Here is a 13577-nt window from a genome sequence, read left to right on the forward strand (position 1 = left end):
TGCGTCATGGCTCTGCGAGACCACCTACCATACAGATCATTAAGTTTCAAGTCTTCAGGTGCGATTTTCTCCTCAATGTTGCAAGTGGACATGGAGCCAAAAAAACTATGGTATGTCAGAAGACTCAAAGATAAGAATGTGTGTTGTTGTAAAACACACACATAGACTTTGACCTTGCACGACAAGCTTTGAATGACTTGAGATGTGATCATGTTGGAGCATTGCTCCATGGAGATAGATGTCCATGTCTTGCATATGAATGTGCAGTCTGCAGGCCACCCAGATCCTCATCATGTGTTGTGAGGGAGACCAAGCTTTGTAGCCTAATGTCTGACATATGTACTGCTCTAAAATGGAGGAGATTTGAATATGTTAATGTTAAAGGATCATAGAAAAAGAGATGGCTACTATCATATAAGAGCACTAAGCCAAGGGAGCTTGTAGATCACTAGGTTCAATCCATCCCAAAATGTGTGCTTCACAATTTCATGGCCACTTGCTGGTAAGATAAGTAATTCAAGAAGTACCTTGCCAATTTTCCCCACGACACTTGTCTCTATCATAGATTTTGCCAAAAATCACTCATTTTCGGGATAAGATGAGATACAAAGTGCTCACTAGCACAAGCATATTCTAGTCCATATCACGTATAGTCATTTGCTTGTTCCTTGTATGACTGATGCCAATCTACTTTTGTTGACTCAAAGTCCAAGTCAGTGCAAGGTGCATACCTTTTCTACATCTTAGATGATAGGGAACACGACACCTTATTTGTGCACTTGCTTTTCTATTGCATTAACAAATAATGATCCCCATGTATAAGAAAATACAAAATAAAATTGGGTGTGGTCAGGCAATGCTTCCTCTTAGTTTAAATCAGCCCATGGATTCTACTTTGTCTCAATGTTTAAATCCCTCACCAGTCTAAACATGATGAAATTTCATTGGGTCTAGCTATGGCAAGGGGGAAAATGATGGATGTGGTGTTGTTATTAAGCGAGCTATGTTCAAACATCAACTAATATTCCCTCAAGAAAAGTGCAATCATGCCCATGATACTCCTCAGGGGGCCACTAAGAAATATGTAAGATAGCACGTGCGAGCAACAGAGGGGGTTTTATATTTTTATGGAGTTATAGAAACTATACATAAGGCATTTTTTAATTCAAAAAGTGAAATTTTTTATACATAAGGAATACTTTAATCATCTCAAAATTTATAGAAGGGTTGTTTATAGTTTATAAAAATCTGTAGGTAAGGGGTTTTTTTAAACCCCTTGATCGCACATGCTATATGGGATTTTTACATATTGTCCCCCCAAGATGATACTATGGCATGGCTCATAGCCAACCTCTCCATGATACTGTGACATGGCTCCTAGGCTAACCTCTCCATAGGGGTGTAATCAACATTCTATAAACAAAGCCTCAAGAATAGTGTTGTGCACAAAGTGTTCCATGAAGTGAAAGTAAATGAGGTGTAAAGGAGAAATAGATACAATTGTGAGGCCATCAAAGAAACTCATAGTTTGCACAACATACAGGGCTTTTCAAACAACCCCATGCTCAAAACAAGAAAACTTTCTTATTTCTACAATGCGTGCATCACAAAGGATCATGACAATTGTGAGGATATTGCAACTATGAAGAGATGGGAGACAATTTAAGTTTTCTCTCCACAAGATGCCGCGACAAACAATGGGGTGATAAATGATGACTCACCATAGTTTGGGGAGTCTTTTGATGAACTCATTGATTGCCTAGATGAGGGGGATAACTTTGCAATTATTGTAGACTCTAGGGAGAATGAGGAAAATGACCCATGCTTTGTGTTACAGTGTACCAAGCTCAAGCACAAGGTTGAGGAAGCATTTAAGGATCATTGGGCAATAAGCTACAAGAAGTGGGATGTAGGAATTGAGCTATTTGGTATAAAAAGACATTTAAGAGAGGCCACAATTAAGAATTATTACATAAGAGTCCACAAACATTTGTGTACTCTCATCTAGTAAGAGCTATTAAGTTCAAGTTGCAAGTTGTACCTAGATGAAAGAAGGGAAACAGGTATCTTCAAAATGGCTTTAGACACGCATGAGCACATCACGGGGTGTCTTGGAGTGGGGGCAACTAAGACAGTACAAGAAAATGTATTATAAAGAGAATGTGTTCCACTTATCCTAGCAAAATGGATAAGTCCCAAAGCCACTGCGCTACTTTGGCAACCACTATGCTTGTTTTATGTAAATACCAAATAGTAAATCCCCACCACACTTGTTTTACAACCACTGTGCTTGTTAAATGTAAATGCCAAATAGTAAATCCCCATCGAGCTTGTTTTATAGCCACTGACCCACCATGCTTTTTTAGTACTCCCAAACGATTGGATGTGATCTAGTCTTACAAAGGTATATATATTAAAGACTAAAATGTATGCCACCTATCTTGTAAAAACACCAGGCTGGTGACCACATTCATCTTGTAGTAAATTTTAAGGAAACCACTGTGATCCTAAAATAGCTTGTATAAATGCAATTGTTGATACAGCCCTCGAGGGGTCCTCTTTAGGGGCAAAGGCTAGATCAACATGCCCTATACGTCTAGTGGCATGTTCATATGGCCCTTGCCCCTAAAGGGGTCCCCTCTAGGGACCATATATCATACCAACCACCACGATGGTGACCACTTATCCTATACTACCACCTTGCTAGTTGTGATCCTAAATTGTGAGACCACTTATGTTGTACCACCATCATACTGGTTGCAATCCTAAAATAGCTTGTTTGTATAAAGAAAGATCCTAAAAAATTTTAGTTTATACAAAGGAAACTTGTATTCAAATGGCTGTATACATTCAACAACTCTGGCAGTAAATTAAAGAGTGGTTTCATCAATAATTAACAGATACATCTTATACATTGAGGCCTTTCAAGTACATCTTGTCACTTGGAGGTCTTTTAAGTACATCCTGTCACGTGGAGGATGGGCCCTTGTTGCTCCTTTCCTTCATGGGGCTAGTTCCACATTTTACTTTTTGCTTTGAGCTCCCTTCATTGGATCACTTTGAGCTTGTTGGGGAGATCAGGCCTTCTTCCCGAGGCTCGACCTTAAACTTCTTTGCTTCAAGGTCCTTCTTTCAGGGTACTAGTGAAGGCCTTTTCATTTTACTTGTTGGTAGACCCACCTGGCAATTTATGCTACAGCACCTCACTTCTCACTTTGGACAGATGTAGTAGGCAAGCACAATTGATCTTTCCATGATGTGGGCAGTCTCAGTAACCACAACTAGGTTCTCTACAAAGCGAGTTTGCATCCATAATCTCCCCAAATCAAAACACATGCATAGCATGGCTGCACTCTAGTCATTGGATCATGCAGTCATCTATGATGTGCAAATGGTAGACCATGCACTTCTTACCCTACTGCATCGGAAGAGGATAGTCATCCGCTTTAACTATTATGGCTATCAATACCACAGTCTTGACCTTGTGCATTAGCAAGATGTTTCTTGATTCCTTCTTGCCTAATCCTAAGGATGCGGATGTTCTTTTGCAAGTCCTCCACTTGATGCTCACTCGCACTATAAACAACAGCTCTATCTGATGTTATCAGTTGCTCTTGAACCTAGTGAAATTCTGTAGCAGCTTCTTTGTAGGCATCTTCCAAGAGATCCACTCTTTTTTGGGTTTTAGATAGGATGGAAAACTTCTTGTCATAGCTTTCAAAAGTAATGGTGAGCTATCGCAGATCCCAAGTGCAGATCCCAAGTGCAGTCTGATTCCATGGATTTCTATATAGACTTCCAAAATTGCACATCCTCATTGTCTCCTCCATTGTTGGTTGCTCTCTGTCCGATTTGCATCCTTCCTTGACTTGAAGCTCTATCGCATCTCCTACATCAATGCTCTAGTTTCCACATTCTCCCTTTTTCAGTTCCTCTATCATTTCATCTTCATTGTGTTTATTACGTTCTACATTTTGCAAAGCCATTGGTAAAGAGCCTCCTTGTTGACTCTTTGATCTTTAAGAACTTTTTTCATCCTTGCTTGCTCTTGCTTCACTTTGTCTGCATCCATTATAATGTCATCAAGTTGCTAATGCAATAGCTTGATGTGCTTCTTTGCTTCTTCTCTTCTATGATTTTCCATCTCGACCATCTTTTTAGCAACATTAGCTTGCTCTTGTCCTTGCAAGGCCTTCACTTTTACTGCCTCCACCTTAGCTTCTGCACCCTCCCTGAGCATTCTCTCACGTTGCTCTATCTTTGCTACATCAATGGCTTTCATATGTAGAAAATTCATCTTCCTATTGTATTACTCAAAAACTAATTTAAGGGAAGTCCTTGTCAAGCATATAACAACTCTGGTTGATTGACATGATGATTTGGATTTTCCATCCTTGCAATTCTTCAAGTTAGTCATCATGCTCTTGGAGATTGCCTTTGAGAAAGAGACCATACACTTGCTCAATCGCTCTACTGCTACTTGAACATGCCAAAACTTCATGGCACCACTCGTATCAGGAAAGTACTACCTTATCTGTTCCAACCCGTCTTGAATAGCAATTGGCAAGCTTGAAACCTTGACTCCACCATCTACACTAATCTGATCATTTAAGTATTTTTCTAAAATATCTGATCTCTTTCATGACTTCTCCAAGAATTGTGCTTGCAAATCACCTCCAGGAATGCCTAGCGCCTTTTCAATCATGCTTTCACTGATGTTACGCTTTTGACTTTGACAAACAATGTATCCATGCTTCACGTTCACTTCATCTATCAACTTGGTGAAGTTGGAGAGATAATCCAAATCAGGATTTCTAAGACTATGTGAGTAGCCCTTGTATGGCACAATTTCAAGATTAGGGAAGGAATGATTGTGTGAGGAGCTCTCACATGTCATTATTTCAAGATTGGGGGAGTAAAGATTATGTGAGATGCTCTGGAACGATGGATGAACCGGATGACACATTTGGGAGGAGATCCATTGTGAGAGGGATAGAAGTTGCAAGGAAAGCACAACAAAGAAAGGTTGAGATGAGAATTGCAAGAGAGAAAGGTCGAGAGGAAATGCTGAAGGGAGTTGAAAATGGTGGAGTAAGTTCTAGACAAAATAGTGAAAGGAGTTAGAAATGGCAAAAGAAATGGAATAGTAGAGGCTTAAGTAGAGTGAAGGCCACCACAGTGGTTCACTCAATTGAGGGTCACCGTGGTGATTGGATTTAAGGAACTTCAGATGTTCGACCAAAATTAGATAGTGAGAATAGAGATGATTCTCTCCATAGCAAAAACATCGAATCTTGAAAGGGTTCGTATTCTTCTCCTTACTATTTTTACCTTTGTAATTATTTTTCTCGAGATGCGGTGGTTTGCCATTGGTAGGCCGAGTATCAATTGTCACTTGGATGGCAGATACTTGTCGATTTTTACTATTGAACCAACAATCTGAGTCATCACTCCCAAATTTACTAGAAGTATTGCAATACTTAATTTTGTAATCTTGTTCTACATGTCCATTCCTAGAACACATATTGCACCATTTCTCATTATTGCCTGGCTTCCCTCAAATGCCCAATTCCTCCAATGACTTTTTCAACTCAAACCTGAGCTTATGTTTCTTTGCTAGTGTTTCCTACTATTTGCATCTTTCTTCTTTATCTTTCCCTTAAGGCCTTCACTCTTCTTTAGAGGAACAACTCGGTCAAGTAGCTCATGTTATAGTCAAATTTACTATCTCCGACTTGCGCATGTCCACTTGACTGCATCCCATAATCAACCAGGCTATCATGAACTTGCCATCGGCAGAGTTACGAACTGATTGATAAGGGCTTGCATCCATAGCACAATGTCTTGATTCATATGTTTAATCCTAGTAATGTATTCCCATAGGGTTTTGTGCTCCTTTTGCTTACCTCATACAATTGATTGATCGGACTCCATTTCGGGTCAGTGGGAGCAAATCCCATTATAAAGGCCTTCCTTAACATCTCCTAGTTGATTTTTTCCTGCACTCCTAAGGCCTTGTACCATTGGCATGCCTTATTATCAAGGCTTAGCTCGAATGTGTTCACTTTATCCAAGTCACTGATATCTCCAAAGGTCTCACAAACTTGCTCGAACCTTTCAACATGGGATACAAAATCCCCTTGCAATACAAAAGCATACCTCAAACTCCTCGCAACAACAGCACCAAAAATGTGTAGTCCAATGGTGACTCACCAAAAAATGTGTAGTCTAGTGGTGGTGACTCACATGTTGTGGGGATCTTGGAAGAATATTGTTGAAGCCTCTACTCTCAAACAACTCCTTATGGGAGCTTTGTATGAACAAGCTTCACACTTATGTCACCCAAGCGGCTATCAGATTGTATTCAAGTAATTCCATGAGAGACAAGGATGAGAGGGGAAAGAGGGGAAGGGGAATGAGAATGAGAGGAGGGAGAGGATGGTGGAAGGGAGTAGTGGCAATTGTAAGGCAACTAGTAAAGGCAATAAGAAGACTCAAGTGCAATATAATATAGAGAAAGAGAGAGCACACAATGCCATGTCACTTGATTGCCACATTAGCCCTGAGTGCCACACCAATCACCTTGGCCACATCATCAACCACATCAACAAGCACCAAACTAGCATTGACAGATCATCTGCCGCCTCATTTTGCTAGGCACAGTTACCCCTTGCTAGGCACACTATGCACACTACATGTGCACTCCACTTGACACCTCATCAGCGCTCTACAAGCACACCCTTAGCCAAGCATAGTTTCTGCATGTGAATCCACCTGCCACATCATCATAGTGCTATTTCATCCATTTTTGCCCCTCCACCTAGATCAAGTCATATCTCTTGCTAGGAAGAATTTGAAGGTGCTCCAAAAAGGAAAAATGCTCAATTTTTTGTGCTCTATGCACTTGTTACATCACACGCATATTTTAGCACTTGTATCACAGGCTTTTTAGCATCAAATCCACTTCTTGCACATGTTTAGGCCCAACACCTAAAAGGAACAAAAGAAAAAGGAATTATTTGCTACTTTTCATCGCTCGATGGTTGGTCTAACTCTAGATCTGAGTAGATTAGTTCATCCATAGAGGAGAGAACTCCAAAGCAACCCCAATCAAAGCCATGCCCAAAATTTCTTTAGTAGTTCCTACTCAAAGTCAGTCCCTATGCTCACATGCAATTTCACATCATCACATGTCTTGAAACCCCACCATCTACACATCAGTGAGCAGATTCCATAGTATTCAAAGGTATTGGTAGATTGTTCAGAGGATAGATTGCACCTCATTTCATTTTGCACTCACATGCCATCATGGTAAATCCTTATAGGCTATTTTTTTGGCGCTGTGCACATTATTTTGAGCCTTGTAAAGCCTCTCCCCCTAGCATCATTTTCCACCACATAAGGCTTGTAACATATTGGAACGTATTGCAATTCTATCTTTACCAGTAGTTTAGCTTCAATTGATACGGACAATGTTTTGCAGTTGATTCAGAGAGTGTTTTTCATAGGCACTTTGAGTGCTATCTTGCAATATGTCTACCCCTAGCAACCTCAATTTGGAGGCATATGCTAAGTTAGACAATCCAAACTATGACTCATGGAAATACTAAATGGAGACCATTCTTGACACTTGTACTTCAAGACAAATGAGAGCATGCTGATGCGTCTACACCTAGACCATCTAGTGTACCTGTGACAACACCCACTATTGCCGTACTATAAGTAGAAGGGTCTATACCTACACCAACGGTGTTCACACCTATAGTAGGTCCAGCCATTGCCTGAGCATAAGTAGAATGGGACAAGAAAGAAAAATATGATGCATTCCCGAAGAGGCATGCAACCTTCTTAGCAAATCCGGTTCCAAATCCCAATCTCTCCAAAACTGCTTGAAGAAAATCCCATCTAACCTGGTTGTAAACCTTATCCAAATCAAAACCAAGCATCATCACCTATTGACCTGATGAAAAAGCATAATCTAGAGCCATCAATACGTTCAATATGTTCATGAAGATATCTCTACCTTTAACAATGCCATTTTGCTCCATGTCCATGATTGTGGTGCTAATCTCCCGAATATGCATCGCTAAAGCCTTGGCAATGGCCTTGTAGGATGTGTTGAGCATTGTTATGTCTAACCTAGAGGCAACTCTTACAATTGGGGCATAATTTAATCAAACCTGAGTTCATGTCATTGGACAGTGCACCCTGCTCCAGTGTGGCATTGGCCATCTCAATTAGATCTCAGCCCAAGGTCTCCCAAAATGCACAAAAAGATTTTGCATCAACCTTGGGGTTCTACCTTCTTTGATGGCACATACTGTAGACTATAGCTCCTCTGTTGTGAATAGCCTTGCTAACAGTCCTCTCTGCCACTTCAAGATTCTGGATTCTAGTCCATCCTTTACTTCTATTACACTATTGTGCCACTCCGTAACCTGCACCACTAGCTCTCCCACAATTATACTCAGCTTCATCTTGAATACATTCGTCACATGCCAGAACATGGTCACAATTCTGACTAGAGCCAGGCGATGAGATCGACGGCGGTGAAGGAGGGGCCAAGGGGGATCAGACGGCAGAGAGGGATGGAGGGCAATGCAAGGTGGAGGTGTAGCCATTGAGAGAAAAGGCAGTTGGCCCTTTTGGAGAACACCTGTGAAGCCAAAAAAAAAGAAATTAAAAATAAAGGCCATTTTTTTATTTGGAAAGAAAAAAGAGGGGGAAAATAAGCAAGAAATGTCCTACCCCCCATTTAGCCCACCTTATTGTTAGACTCCCTCTGCTGCTTCCTTCTTACTGACTAGAAGAATGCTTTGGAGGGACAATCCCCCACCTTCAACCACGTTGTCTACATTTAATGCATGCCAAGTCTACAACCTCCAGCTCCCATTGTTGCAGTTCTACTTTTGCTTCACAATAATACTTGACCCTTTGGTGCATTATCTAGAGCTGCCCTCAGGGATTAACGTCAAATTTTATTTGAGTCCTTTCCTGCCACCCTACCTTACTGGTCAAACTTCCTTGCTTTAATTAGAATTTGCTGGATGGTGGCCTCCCACCTAAAAATGGGGTCAGTACACTCAAGATCTCCTTCCTTCCATGCCTGCCTTATGGTACCACAAAACTTTGCTGAGTTTAGGAATCCTTTGTTGAAGACAAAGGGGATGTCCATTGATCTCACACTTTTCAGCGAAGCACTGAAGGGCTAGAAAACCAAGGTATGGTCCTTTAGGGTAAACCGCTAGGCAAATTGCCAAATGAGTGACCTCTCATCTACCACCCTTCATTTAAAACATTAAACCTATCTAACCTATCAGCTTTGAATTCACTCCCCTTATGATGTTTCTTCCATGTAAACCCTCTCAGCTCCTCCAGGTGAAATGCAATTGACTAGGCCATGGTTGAGGCATAGTTCATCCCACCAGTCACGTTCGGAGCTTACTGCTGGCAAGCATGATGGATGGCTATATAAATCCTCCTCAATGAAGTTACAATCCCCTCCTCGGATCCAATGCTCACCTATTATCAAGCCATTGAGAAACCTCCAGTAATAAGCTTTGTCTATAGGGAGGTTAGGGGTATACATGCTTGCTTCTCTAAGCTCAAACCATTCTATGCCAATAGCTACTGCAATTAGTGTGTCCTTGATATTGAGCACTTCGAACAAAATGACCAAGGCATTCAAGAATGCACATAGATTGACAACATTTTAGCATAGCAAAAGTGACCGCCCATCCACCAATGGAGAGCATAAACTTGGAAGAAAACAAGCAGCAACAGGGAGAAACAAAGAATTGTATAAATCCCTAAGTGGCTAACTAAACCCTAACTAGAATTAAGCTAACTATAATGCATTAGAGGGTAAAAAATGAAGGCAATGGAGGCTCGAGGAGGGGCAGGGGGAAAAGTTGGACGGAGCAATAGGTTCGAGAGGCTAGACATGGCGAGGGGAGAGCCAATTTGGAAAAAAATATCGAGAGGTTCGCTGGGGACTTGACTTGAGCAGTGAGGCTCAGGTGAAATAGGGACTAGGCAGATGTTAAGAAATTGCTTTACATCTTTCGGGTGAAATGCTTGTAGGATGGTTGCAACATACTATGCATATTCATCTCTAGTCCTTGCATAAGCTTGTACTAGGCTGTCGTGAGACAAAGATTATTTTTATTATCATCCCATGAGATCGACGTTGGGAATCTACAGATATTCAAATGTGCTGATCATCTTTAGAGTTTTGGGCATCCTAATCTAGCAACCCGATAAGGAGAATGTAATAGCCGATGCACTTAGCCGAAGAACAAGTAAAATTTATTTCAGTCATTAAGGAGGAGCCCCTTAGGCTATGAAGACCGTATACCAGGGAGATAGTGACTTTATATACTAGGGCAATAGTGACTTTATATAGGAGCCCCTTAGGCTATGAAGACCGTATACCAGGGCGATAGTGACTTTATATACTCTAGGTTGTTGCACGGTCAAGGAGATGACCTCGAAGGGTATTTCATACATGATGGATATCGTTAAAAGGAACAAAATGTTTGTGTCCCATTTAATCATAAATATTTAGTCTTTATAGAGTTGCTAAGTGGTTCATACGTATTCAAGGTACCATTGATGCTATTGAGAAATAATTCTATTGGCCAAGACTTTGTGAGGATGTTACTACTTTGGTTCAACAAGGTGTAGCTTGTCAAAAGGTCAAGAAAGTGACCATGGCAACATGAGAAAGCATCTTGTTGTCTTGATAGGGTCTCGATACAAGTGCAAAAACATTGATATTGTAGATAATAAATTGAAGGCAAGGACCTAATGCTACAAAGCCATACCATACTACAATTTGTGACATTGAAATTTATGTTATGATGTATTACATATAGTAGCCATTTTATATGATGCTCCATATAAATATACTGTAACTTCAATCGACTTTGATGTGGTTTTGTTCATCATTTTATCAACTATAGTTTACTTGTACCATTGTATTTATTAGCAAATATATTGACTATATGAGTATGCTATATAAATTTAATGTTACATCAATATTAACTTCAATCAAGTTTGGTGTAGATTTATTTGATGTTTTATCATATGTAGTTCACTTGTACCATCATAATGACTAGCAAACATATTTATTATATGATTTAATAGGATACAAGAAAGACAATTATGGAATGATATTCTAATTTGATTTATTTCATTGCTTTAATAAAATATGTATGATGCTCTTTAATTGGTTAGTCAGAAAATGTAAACATGAAAACTATTTCATACTATATACATATCTAATCTTGTAATTTTATAAACTTGGTTAATTAAATGCTCATTTTCAATATAGATTGCATCCGTGTACTTATGTAAGGAAATTATTAGATTAAAGTGCATATGCTATGATAAATAAATATATTTCATCATCTCTTTACCAATCATTGCTAGTGTATTGCAAATGGATACGAGTTGCAATTTCCATGCACACAAGTATCTATATAGAGTCTAAAAAATCCTAATGTGCAATCTTTATCTCTGCTCTAATTGTAGGAGTATTGTCGCTCCAGATTTTCCCACCTCTATTTGGAATAGATACACCTTCCATTTCAAAAATCCAAAACAAAATATTGAAGTAACAAATGCAATCTTGGATAAATCAATGCCTGGTGTGAAATGCAACTTAGTAAAGTTCGTTTTCTCTTTGGAGACTCCTTCGAGCTTATTTTGGATAAATCAAAGCCTTGGGTTGTGCGAAGTGCAACTTAGTGATTTAACTATGTTAGAAGCAGCCTTGAAGGGAAGATACTTAGAAATAATGGGACTTTTCGAATGCCAAATGCTCACTATTGCAAGTACGTCAAATTTGATTTGGCAGGGAGAATTGGAGATGGACCAATAACACGATATATTGATGATTTACATTATCTATAGTTTGTAACACAATTGAATATTGGTGATTGTATCCAAGTAATAAATTTCTATATTTAGAGGTACATATAAATACATTGACCTGTGATCAATTTACAACAATTGACAAAATAGCTCTTTCAGCATTGAGCCAAGTTGTTTATCCATAGACAACCATTTCAAAAGCTAAAAGATAATTGTCTCATAATGCTTAATTCAAATCATGGAGATGAAATATGTGTAGCCATTGCTACTATCACTATCATTATGCTTGGATCATTCTACAAGCAAAGGATTGAGTTGATTTTCATAAATGGAAACAATTTGAGTGACTTTATATCTATAAGTCAATGACTTGACTATGTTTTGATATTGCTTATACTCATCATTATACTTACAAAGTATTGTGTGCTCAATCTATGATGAAAGCTCACATGCAAGACAATAAGTGGTCATTGCTTCATATGTGAAAAAGCTACTACCTCATATAATTTTCCAAAAGTAAATGCATTTGTCCAAATAGAATTTGGCAACATAGTCGATGTTATCTTAGAAGGAGATTGGTTTGTTAAATAGTAGATTGAAGTAGGCGTTTCCTTGAGATGGTTGTAGAATATCTTCATGCAATAAAGACAATGCCCCATGACAAGACAATAAGAGGATGTCTCTCTACATATATTATGGATTTGCTATTAACTATGTGAGAGCCAAGGTTGAGGTATGAGTTATACTATAGTTTGAATGAAAGGGAATGTAGTGCATTTTGCGCTTAACCCCCTCCTCTAACCACAGGAAAGCTATGAGTAATCGTTCGATCTCGAGATTGAAGTTCCATATAGACACAACATAGGTGGTGGTGGCCGCTGCCAAGATATGTTGAATGGTGATAGCTCATGCATTCCACGACAAGTAAACTCTTCCAACCTCTGAGCGCTTAAACCTTTTCTTTGAACCATGTAAATCTCTGTCTCATGGTGATCCCCAACCCTATAGGTGCACCTAGGCCCTATCAATTGTACCTGCAATTTTGTGAGCCCATTTTGAGGGGGGACCAAAATCAAAGCTCAAGGCAACCATTTTTTTGCTAGCTACACTTGGAAGTTGAGGCGCTGCAAAATTTCTCCGCAGTCTTGAAGAGATGTAGCACACGGTCTTGATCTTCTTTAGAGAAGGACACGATGTCATTAGAGAATAGTTGCACACATAATTGTTCACTTGACGATAATCTGAGCCCTTTGATGTCTCTTGCTTCCACCTCTTTCTTTAGCATGTGCATCAATGGTACCAATCTGATTAGGAATAGTAGTGGCTCCAAGGGGGATCCTTGCTGCACCGATCTCCTTAATCGAAGCAAGCCACAACACCCCCATTTAGATAGAGTATCGCAGACACATTCCCAAAGTGGCATGCAACCTTGTTAGCAGATCAATGTCCAAATCCCAATCCCTCCAGAACTGCTAGAATAACATCCCATTAGATCTAGTCGTAGACCTTATCTAGATTGAAACCAAACATCATCACTTATCGACCTGACGAGCAAGCATAATCTAGAGCCATCGACAATTCAATATGTTTGTGAAGATATCTCTATCTTCAACAAAGCCATTATGCTCCGGGTCCACGATTGTGGTACCAATCTCCCAAATATGCATCACTAAGCCTTCACAATGACCTTGTAGGATGTG

Source organism: Dipteris shenzhenensis, chromosome 3 (genome assembly GCF_047967505.1).
Source record: "Dipteris shenzhenensis isolate YYH24624 ecotype China chromosome 3, Dip_SZ_1.0, whole genome shotgun sequence".
NCBI lineage: Eukaryota > Viridiplantae > Streptophyta > Polypodiopsida > Gleicheniales > Dipteridaceae > Dipteris > Dipteris shenzhenensis.